We start from the raw sequence: 12,257 nt of genomic DNA on the forward strand, positions 1-12,257 counted from the left end.
TCTGCAACTGGTCCTGACGGCATCAGCCCACGGGTCCTAAAATCATGTTCTTCTGCTCTTTCACTCCCTCTTTCTGTTCTCTTCACCCTCTCTTTTGCTCAAGGTCATCTGCCATCTGCTTGGAAATCAGCCAACATCACCGCTTTGCACAAAAAAGGTGCAAAAACAGATCCCAGCAACTACAGACCAATCAGCCTTCTCCCAATTATCAGCAAAGTCATGGAATCCATCATTGCTTCAGATATTAAATCTTTCCTCTTCTCCAATGGCTTGATCTCTGATCATCAATTTGGTTTCAGACCTGGTCACTCTACTCTGGACATGCTGCTTCTGCTTTCTCAACAATGGATGGAGGTCCTCAACGCAAAACAGGAAATTAGAGCTGTCTCCCTTGACATTTCACGTGCCTTCGATACGGTCTGGCACCCTGCTCTGCTCTCCAAACTCTCCTCCTTTGGTATCCATGGAAATCTCCACGCATGGCTGGCGGACTTCCTCTCTGGTCGTAGTCAACGTGTGGCCCTGAATGGGTTTCTCTCATCTCCTCTTCCTGTTCAGGCTGGAGTTCCCCAAGGTAGTGTTCTGGGCCCTGTGCTTTTTCTGGTCTTCATCAATGATCTCTCTGACTCTCTTGAAAATCCTCTCTATCTCTTTGCTGACGACTCTACTCTCTGTCGCTCCAATCCTCATCCCTCAGATCGGCAGTCTGCAGCCTCCTCACTCTCTGCAGACCTGGACAAAATCACAGACTGGTCAAACAAGTGGAACATGTCTTTCAATCCTGACAAATCTCACACTCTTACAATGTCTCTCCGAAAGGACCGACTGGACAACCCTCCCATCTACTTTCTCAACAATCCTCTCCAAGAAGTTCTGTCGCTCAAGCTTTTGGGTCTCACTATCTGCCATGATCTTTCTTGGGAAAACCACATTTCCAAGCTGGCCTCCAAAGCCAGTCGCCGACTGGGCATCCTCCGTCGTGCGAAGTCCTTCCTTGGCACACCTGAGCTCCTCACCACATACAAGGCTTTCATCCGCAGCTCAATGGAATACTGTTCCCCCCTCTGGGCTGGTGCTCCTGCCTCACACCTTGCTCGGCTTCACGCTGTTGAGGCCAAAGCTTTCAGAATCATTGGAATCTCCTGCGATGTAGTCAACGCCGAGGGCCTTTCACTCACTCACCGCAGGCAGGTTGGTGGGCTTTCTGTCTTCTACCGACTCCTCTCCGGCCTTGCTCCCCCAGCTCTCTCTGTGCTCTGTCCCCCCAATATTCCTTCAGGTCGCACAAGATCTGCCTGCAACCCTCTTATGGTTAAATTGCCAAAGTCTAGGCTCTCTGCTCACCTTCACTCTTTCATTCCCCTTTTCTCCCGCCTCTGGAACAAACTCCCCCACTCCCTTCAATCCCACTCCTCCCTCCAGGTCTTTAAAACAGCTGTTCACAACCATCTCTTATCTTCCCCCATCGAAAACCTTGATCTTTTCTACCCCCGGTAATTCACCCCAGAGTCCTTGCAGTGTTCATATGTTTTAATCCTCTCCCACCTCCCCCCCAAGTCCTCCCGATGTCCCTGCTCTCAAATGTTGTGTTTGTGTCCTTCCCCTTCTTCCCCCTCTCTTTTGTGTCCTCCCCCCTCTTGTCTGCCGCTCCCCTTGTTTTTTGTGTTTTGTGTGTCGGTTTGTCTTTTTGTGTGATTAATGTTTGCTCTTTCACGAGCCTCGATCTTGTATACAAAAAAAAAAAAAAAAAAAAAAGGGATACAATCATGAAATTTTTTGATGAGATGTTTTAGAGGATGATATCCCTGACCCATTAGCACAAAAATACTTTTTTGAGGGGAATAATAATCTGGATAATCATCTTTTAAAATCAGACTATTTTCACTTCCGTTATGTAAAATTAGCTACTTCTGTCCATTCAGGTGATGTCAAAGTTACACAACTCATTGACGGCTGAACGTGTACATCTGCGTTTCATCACAGGGTATTCTAGCATTCAAGATGCTGATGTGCCAAGCTTTTATTAACTGTTCAAATCATCGAGAAATTTTCCCACAGATCTCAGAAGTCGTTTTTTTTGCATCCCTGACCTATGAAAAGATTGTCAACGGGCGTGTGCTTTGTGGTTGAAAAACCTAGAAACAACCAAATTCAACATCAAAACGTACGCTGTTCAAAATATCGTGTTGTTTCCGAAGTGCACTTTGAGCCGTCAGTGTTTATATTTGATCAACAGGTTCACTACCTGGGAAACAAGCCTCGGAAATTGCTGAAACACGACGCTGTACCGACACTTACCGGGAGAGAGGTACATGTTGATTTGAAGCCAGGCCCATGTGACCCAAGCTCAGAGCTTGTCCTCAAGTAGTTATCTATATTGCTGGAATACTAGCGGAGCCTATCTGTCGCTTAGCTGACGGACCAATTAATCGTCCTGTTTGCCAAAAAATGCTATATTGGTTCACTGCGTCACCCCCAACCCCCTCCCACCACCACTCACCCAGCCCCCCCCCCCTTCGACAACCCCTCGCCGGAACCCCCCTCTTACCACCCGTTCACCCCAACCCCCCCTCTCACCACCCTTTCACCATATAATCCATCCACAACCATGCATAATCCATCCACAACCTTTTGAAATATCATGCTATATATTTTTTTTGCCATGATCTCTCAATGGCAAAGAATCACTTAAAATATATATATACTAGCGGGGTCACCCGTGGGAATCCCATGGGCATGGATGTGTGTGACATTTCTACATATTGAGTTAGATGCTGCACATTCATTTTTACATAATGGTTACTGGCAAGTCATCAGATCCAGAAATGGTGTGATGAACACAATTTATTTATTTCACATAATATGTGACCCCTCACTCCTCTCCACCTGACACTGTCCTGTCTCCACCTGACACTCTCCTCTCTCCACCTAGCACACCTCTCCTCTCCAATCCCTCACATTCCTCTCCTTTCCAATCCCTCACCTCTCCAATCCCTCACACTCCTCTCCTCTCCAATCCCTCACACGCCTCTCCAATCGTGCCTCACACTCCTCTCCAATCGCGCCTCACACTCCTCTACAATCGCGCCTCACACTCCTCTCCAATCGCGCCTCACACTCCCCTCCAATCACTCCTCTCCAATCGCGCCTCACACTCCTCTCCAATCGCGCCTCACACTCCTCTCCAATCGCGCCTTACACTCCTCTCCAATCGCGCCTCACACTCCTCTCCAATCGTGCCTCACACACCTCTCCAATCGCGCCTCACACTCCTCTCCAATCGCGCCTCACACTCCTCTCCAATCGCGCCTCACACTCCCCTCCAATCGCTCCTCACTCTCCTCTCCAATCGCTCCTCACTTGCCTCTCCAATCGCTCCTCACTCGCCTCTCCAATCGCTCCTCACTCACCTCTCCAATCGCTCCTCACTCGCCTCTCCAATCGCTCCTCACTCGCTTCTCCAATCGCTCCTCACTCGCCTCTCCAATCGGCTTTCCCCGTCTCATTTCTCTCGTTTTTCTCCCGCCTCGTTCTTTTTCTTGCTCCAAATCGGCCCGTCTCGCCCGTCGGCCCGTCGGAATCGGAAATCGGCCCGTCTTGCTTTCGTGCTTGCGCGTAAATAAATTGTGTTCATTACACCATTTCTGGATCTGATGACTTGCCAGTAACCATTTTGTAAAAACTAGGGCGTGCCCGCACGTACGTGCTTGCCCGTACGTGTGTGCAAAAAAACATGCGTGCAAACAACAACAACAAAAAAAAACTTTGAAACCACGTGGCAGTAACGACCACAGAACCCCCCCCCCCCCCCCTCCTCTATTTACATGAAATGGTTTGGTCCATTCGCAAAGCCAAAGCGAACGGCTTGCGAGTACGGTGACCATACCTTGGGAACCACTTGTCCGATTAATTTCAAACCTTGAAAAGGCACATCCTCGGGTCCCCAGCAATATACCTGGCAAGTTTCAAGTATATCGGACCGGTAGTTGTCGAGAAACAGCGGTCGCATACAGACAGACACACACACACACACACACACACACAGATTGCTGGAATTATATAGAGACTAGGGCATGCCCGTACTATATCTATATCTAAAATTATATCCCCCCCCTCTATTTACATGAAATGGTTTGGTCCAAAGCGAACGGCTTGCGAGTACGGTGACAATCCCCCCCCTCTATTTACATGAAATGGTTTGGTCCAAAGCGAACGGCTTGCGGAGTTTGGTAAAGAAATCGCCATAGCGTGCACAAACGCGCAGGAAAGCGAAAGAATCGCAAATTAGTTTTAATTAGTTTTAAAACATAGTTTAACGCCAACATAGCGGCAACATAGTTTGCCAACGTGAAATAAATGAATACGCTCTCAAATGTGCCGTCCGAGGCAGAGTCTGTTCGGCACGTTCGGCACACGTGATAGCTCGCTGCTCTCTGATTGGTTGAATCGTTTTTTGGACATAGCTCGGTAACTACTTGTCCGATTAATATGAAACCTTGAAAAGGCACATCCTCGGGTCCCCAGCAATATACCTGGCAAGTTTCAAGTATATCGGACCGGTAGTTGTCGAGAAACAGCGGTCGCATACACACACACACACACACACAGACAGAGATTAGTGGAATTATAGATAGATGAATGTGCAGCATCTAACTCAATATGTAGAAATGTCACACACATCCATGCCCGTGGGATTCCCACGGGTGACCCCACAAGTTTGCATTGACGTTCGTCGATGGACTCGTTCGCCCGTCTCATTCGTTTTCTTGCTGCATCCTGTTCAAGTCTGCGTTCTTCATCGATCGTCTCATTCATTTTGGAAATAGAAGTTTCCACGCAGCGCATGAGTTGTCGCGATGCTCAAGAGGAAGTGTCTCGTAATCATCAAATGATAAATGGCAAGTAAATTATATTGTGGAAAATTAAAGATTTCAAATAAACCTATTTAAAGTGTATGCGCACATAACTAATAAAAAAACGAAGAAATATCTCTCGGTAATTTCCTGAAACATATTTTACTTCCGGCTAATAATGTTGAATGAAATAAAAACGAAGAAATATATGTCGGCATCATTGTTGACGTTTTTGTGACGACTGTCATCAAACGAAAAAGTAATATATCTTAACGGAAAAGCAAAAGCGAATTTTTAATATATATCGACACGTTGCCGTCGGTGTCATGTTGGGCGGTGTATGATACACCATGACACGATTTTTAAAAATATATCTCTGCATTTTCCCGCGTGTGTGGAATGTTCTCAATTATTGCTGACACCGAGTCTAAAACCATCGATAAAAATGAAATCATATGGTGAGTTAGATTGGAGATAAAGGCGTGAGAGAGACTCAATGGCCTTGAAGTTACAGGCCTTTGAGAATTCATTTCGTTCTATAAACGGCAACTTTCATTGGATTTTCTTCCCGTTTTTTTTCAACCGAGTCTAAAACTATGTTAGCGACTGTGAAAAATGAAATGATATATCGAATTTGATTTGAAATAAAACTGGGAGAGAGAGCAAGACACCACGGGCCTACAAAACAGGCCTCAAAGCTATGCGAGTTAATAAAATGGTGGATATTTGTTTATAATTATATGAAGCCACTCCCAGAATGGGTGGAGCTATGGGTGGAGCTACTCTGCAAACCGAGTAAGCCACACCCCGGACAGACGCCCAACAGACAGACAGACAGACAGAATCATCTACGGCTATTATAATATAGATCGGATCCAGATCCAGATCTTCACCTTTGTGCCCACCAAGTTTCATCTGAATCCAACCATAACATTTTGAGATATCGTGCTCACAAACAAACAGAAAATATAAATTCCATCCATCTTTGGTGGCGGAGGTATTTAAACCACCACGTAAATTAGAAGTACCTTGCACTGATGTTAAAACAGAAACTGTGTTACTTTGGGCACATCATGCGTGCAGAAAACGAGTCTGGAGAAATAAATCATGCTGGGTGCGGTTGAGGGAAGAAGAGGAAGAGGCAGACTTTGTATGCACTACATGGATTTGGTAAAGGATGCAACCAATCTGCTAGGGCTTCTGGAAGCATTGCAGGATCGGGATGTTTCGGGAAATCTTATCATGAATGTCACCAAAAGTCAGACACGAGTTGACGGAACTAGATAACTAGAATTGGTATTGTTTCACTAATTACTGTTTTTATGACGTAAATTCATTGTCATTATTACCTTCTATGGTGACATTATAAAAGTGTTTGCCCAGTACCTCTGCCTCTAATAAAAGATTTCATTTTGGCTTTCCAGCAAGTGCTTCGTTCCTTTCCACATTTGAATTCCATTCATACATTTTACTCTTATCCCTATGGTCTTAAGGGAGGTGTTCGGATTAATATAGATGAACAGTAAGAATGCCAAGAATTCGCTTTTGCTCGTTTGATAACCTGTTGTGCAAATGTTAATTTCCTTTTAAATCCCATGGCATCTTCCATTAATGGGGTTCTCCTTACTCTTTTGAGAGGAGCCTTCATTTTCCAAATTGCCTATTAATATTCCTCATTCCACCAGGTGGTATTTTTCAAGTTAATTGAGCATACACAAATTGGAATTATTTCATCATAAGCATCAGTATTTATAGTTAACTATATAATGGAGTACTCCACATGTAGGAATGACATGGGAAACTAGAGCAATGCATGTCTCCTAGGTAACAAAATGTTTTCACACCTTCCAGCTTCACGCCGTCTCCAAGATCCAACTCAACATTTCCTCCATCTGCAGCTCCCTCTGTGCACACCTTACACTTGAATGCAGCTGCCACACTGGTTAATGACCCTCTCAAACCACTACATTTTTGATGAACCCACTCAGCGCACATTGTAGATTGAATGGAATTCACTCCAACACCCTTCCTGCACACAGCACACGGACACTTCCCAGTTCTTTCCACCTCACCACATGCTTTACCACTTGCCATCACCTTCGTTTTCCGATATTCACCTTCAGACCTTTTGTCTCCATACATTCCTTCCACTTGTTCATCTTCTCCTTCAGTCCATCCATACTTTCTGCAATCAACACCAGATCATCTGCATACAACAACTCCCACGGTAAGCCCTCCTTTACGTTCCGAGCCAGCACCTCCATCACAGCTACAAATAGTAGTGGCCATAGTACCGACCACTGATGCACTCCCACCTTCACCTCAAACTCACCACTTTTCCCGTCCTTCGTCCTTACAGCTGTGCGCACTCTTTTGTACATTGCCATCACTACTCTAATCAACCATTCCTCCACTCCTAACTTCCTCAATGCCCATGTCACTACTTCACGTGGAACCCTATCGAATGCTTTCTCCAGATCAACAAAACCAAGAAACAACTTCTTCCTCTTTTCCATGTACTTTTCCTGCAACTGCCTCACCATAAAAAGCGCGTCTGTCGTTCCTCTTCCTGGCATAAATCCAAACTGCATTTCGTCAATCTTCACTTTCTTCCTTATCCTCCTCTCCAACACCCTTTCCAATACCTTCATCCCATGCTCCAATAACTTATCGCTCGATACGAGCCACAGTCCAGAGGGTCACCTTTCCCCTTTATAGAGGGACGAGGGTACTCAGTTCTCAATCCACTGGAATGCGGCCTTCTTTCACCACCAGATTGCAGATCTCTGTCATTCTCTTCAAACCCCAATTTCCCGCTGCCTTCAACATATCTCCCACAACTCCCGTCGGCCCTCCCGCTTTTCTACTCTTCATTGCTTTTATCGCTTCCTCAACTTCCTTCTCAGTTATCTTCTCTGCCGGTCCTAAAATTGGGTTACTCTCTATGTTGCCATCCAATTCATTCTCTGCATTCAACAGTATTTCCATATATCTCTTCCATCTTCCTTTAATTCCATGTGGGTCCACAACGATTTGTCCCACTTCATCCTTCAAGCAACTCACCCCCATCACATCACACCTCTCTTTCGCTATCTGCTTTGCAATCCTGAATACCGCTCTCTGACCCTCTTCCAAATCCAAGCGTTCTCCGAACATTTTCCTACATGCCTCCTGCGCCTTTGCTACCTCTTTCTTTGCAGCCTTCTTGGCTGCCTTATAACTTTCATGCTCTGCCTTTTCTGCCCCCATACCCTTCGTATTCTGCCACTCCTTGAACTTCTTCCTCTTCTCATCAATCTTCTTTCCAACTTCATCATCCCACCACCATGTTTCCAAGTGCCTCGGTGGTCCTTTTGTCCATCCACATACCTCACCAACGGCTCCCAACAGACTATCTTTCATTGACATCCAACCACTTTCAAGCTCAACCACATCATCCTCTACCCTACTCAGCCTCTCTTTTAATGCCTCCCTTACTGTCACCTCTTTCAACCTCCACACCTTTATTCTCGGTTGGTACTTCACCCGCCGAGCTCTCCTCGCACCTTTCACCCTTATGTAGCAGTCAACCAAGTGGTGCTGTGAAACGGCCTCCTCCGCCGGGATCACTTTTGTGTCCCGGAGGTGCCCCCTATCTCGCCTACGCACCATCAGGTAGTCAACGGTTGTCGTCGACCCACCTGACGTGTATGTAACAAGCTTATTATCCTCTTTCTGGAACTGAGTATTACAAATCAACAAATCAGCTCCATCAGCAAACTCCAAAATCCTTTCACCTTCTCCATTTCTCACACCATATCCGTAACCCCCATGAACTCCCTCAAAACCGTCCATACTCCTTCCCACATGTCCATTTAGGTCTCCTCCTACCACAACAACGTCCTCATCTTTCACATTTTCCATCAGCTTCTCTATCGCACACCAGAACTTGTCCTTCTCTTCATCGCTCCGACCAACCTGCGGAGCATATCCCGAGATGACGTTCACCAAGAGCTTTCCAATCATCATTTTCACCATCATCAACCTATCGCTCACTCTAGTCACACTCATCACACTGTCTACAAACTCCTCAGAAAACAGGACACCAACACCATTCATGCCCTCCGGGCACCCTTGCCACACAAACTTGTATTTCTGTCCCTGCCTACCCTTCACCATTCTCACACCACTTCCCTTCCATCTTGTCTCCTGCCCACAACATATGTCCACTCTTCTTCTGACCAATACTTGAACCACTTCTCCTGATCTCCCTGTCATTGTCCCTACATTCCATGTCCCAAACCTCAGAAACCGATCTCCACGTCGGGCATCAGACGTTTCGTCGTCATAAATGGAGTGATTTCCACCCTTGCTTCGATCGGATTCCCCACCTTGAGTTTTGACCAGAGGGAGTGGGGTCCCCCACGGGGTACTTCGGGCTGTACCCTGCCTATATGTAGTTGTAATTGTCATGTTTCTCTTTTTGAGGCAATGTTTTTATGGCCGGATGCCCTTCCTGACGCCAACCCTTTTAGTCGCCTCTTACGATACGCAGGGATACGGTGTACCTATTCTAAACCGGGTACATTATACACATGTATAATGAGTTAAAGATGAACTGATTCGATTTTTGGATCAAGAGGTCAAAGGTCAGAGGTTAGATTTGGTAATTTAAGTGATTCTTCACCGTTGAGAGATAAGGCCAAAAATGATAGAGTATAAACCATGATATCACAAACAGTTATGGACGGATTGGGACAAAACTTGGTGATGAGTTGGTTATGTGACAAGAGCAGGCTGATTAGATTTTGATTCATGCCTGGATGCAGATCCAGCCTATCAGTGGGATACAAAACATAAGCTGTGCAGCTTGGTGGAGGTATCCACTCTAACGAGTGTCATTACAGTTGTATCTGATTAAAAAATAAAATCACAATAATCTGGGCTTTATGGCAGAGTGGCCAGACGGAAGCCAAACAGTTCATTCTTTGTTTCATCAGACCACAGAATCTTGTTTCTCACAGTCTGAGAGGCCTTTAGGTGTTTTTTTGCAAACTCCAAGCGGGCTTTCATGTGTCTTTCACTGAAGAGAGGCTTCCGTCTGGACACTCTGCCATAAAGCCCAGATCGGTGGAGTGTTGCAGTGATGGTTGTCCTTCTGGAAGTTTCTCCCATCTCCACATAGGATCTCTGGAGCTCAGCCAGAGTGACCATCGGGTTCTTGGTCACCTCTCTTACCAAGGCCCTTCTCCCCCGATTGCTCAATTTGGCCGGGCGGCCAGCTCTAGGAAGAGTCCTGATTGTTCCAAACTTCTTCCATTTAAGAATTATGGAGGCCACTGTGCTCTTGGGAACCTTCAATGCAGCAGAAATTTTTTTGTTCGGCTTCCCCAGATCTGTGCCTCGACACAATCCTGTCTCTGAGCTCTGCAGGCAGTTCCTTCGACCTCATGGCTTGGTTTTTGCTCTGATATGCATCGTCAGCTGTGAGACCTTATATCGACAGGTGTGTGCCTTTCCAAATAATGTCCAATCAATTGAATTTACCACAGGTGGACTCCAATCAAGGTGTGGAAACATCTCAAAGATGATCAAGAGAAATGGGAGGCACCTGAGCTAAATTTCAAGTGTCATAGCAAATGGTCTGAATACTTTTGTAAATGTGATATTTCAGTTTTTTCTTTTTAATAAATTTGCAAAACTTTCTAAAATCCTGTTTTCTCTTTGTCATTATGGGGTATTGAGTGTAGATTGATGAGGGAAAAATGAATTTAAACGATTTCAGCACAAGGCTGCAACATAACAAAATGTGAAAAAAGTGAAGGGGTCTGAATACTTTCTGAATGCACTGTAGCTTTGGAATCGGCCTGACCAGTGGGTCGCCGCTTACTTACTCCAACAGTACCCTTACCGTCATGAACGACTCACTCTGGCTGCCATGTACACTTCCTGCCACGATATTTATTAGAATACAATTTGCTGTCGACCAATTCTCTTGGCTGTGACTTTAATTTTTTACAGCATAGCACATAGGGCAAAGCCATCGGGAACAGTGTTTGTCCGTATGTATGTATGTATGTATGTATGTATGTGTATGTATGTATGTACCCTCAAACGTATACCAATCAGAGCTGAGGATCTGGTCACATGACAGGGTGATGTCACGTCTGATGTCATTACGGCGGCTGACTGCACACACCGCCATTTTGATTTATATGCCGTTCATGCCGAACATATCGTCGAACCTGTCATATATCACAATCACCATGTTCTACCTTTACGTTTTTCATTCAGTGTGAAACACAAATAAACGGATTGTTAAAATGACCATCAAATATTGAAAGCATCAGCGTTACGGCTCTTCCAACAATACGGTACGTACCCAACCCTTGTGCGGTGTAATCTAGATTGCAGTGGATCTTCCCTTAGTTCTGTAAGTAAAACTTACCTCACGGATGTCTGTATTCCTCCTAATTTCTTCGTTTAATGTTATAAGCAGCATTAGCGACTGTTTAAAAAGCTAATAATGTGTGTTTGTGGTTTATAATATTTTACAAGCCCGGCTACGCTGCTGTTGGACTTTCGGTCTTGTTTTTCATGGACAGTCAACATCTATTCTTTTGTTTGTTCCATTGGGTGGATTAACGCACTAGGAGGGGGAGTACCGTAGCAGCATCATTTTGCTTTTCATGTGAATATGTTCATATGCTTGATCTCGGGTTTTCGGTATGGGTACACCCAGAAGTGGCGAGAAGGGTTGGTTAGTCACATGGGTAAATAAATAAGTCACATGGTCACATGTAATCAGTCACATGGGTTTTCAACTGACAGTTCATCACGACAGCTCCAGAACCCACGAAGGGGCTCTGGTGTGTCCTTCATATTCTCAGGTCACAGCCATTGATGATGACATCTCAAAGTCGACTAAGATTTGGGTCATGGAGCGTTTCTTCCATTCTGTCGAAGTCAAACCTTTTCCGATGAAAATCAGATAATGTCCACATGTAGATCTAGCTCGATCACTCAGATGTTGTCCAGACAAGGTAGACAAGAGAGGCCATCCACAAGTTTATTGTCTGTGCCTTTAGCGTTTATGGTCTGGAGCTGAGCAAGGTACATTGATGTAGCTTCATGGGATTGGCCCAGCACCAAAACTTTAGCCACAGTGAACTGTTTATCCTTGGAAAGGAATGATGTTTACCTTCGCCACCAAAGGTGGATGGAAGTTATGTTTCCACCCCTGTCTGTCCGTTTGTCCGTTTGTTTGTGAACAAAATATCTCAAAAAGTTGTGGACGGATTCGGACAAAATTTGGCAGAGATGTAGCGTATGTGACGAGGACGAAATGATTAGATTTTGGTGAAGATTCGGATCTGGATCCGGCTTGTAGAATTTTAAAGTGATTCTTCACCATTGGGAGATATG

Source organism: Myxine glutinosa, chromosome 11 (genome assembly GCF_964187855.1).
Source record: "Myxine glutinosa chromosome 11, kmMyxGlut1.1, whole genome shotgun sequence".
Classification (NCBI taxonomy): domain Eukaryota; kingdom Metazoa; phylum Chordata; class Myxini; order Myxiniformes; family Myxinidae; genus Myxine; species Myxine glutinosa.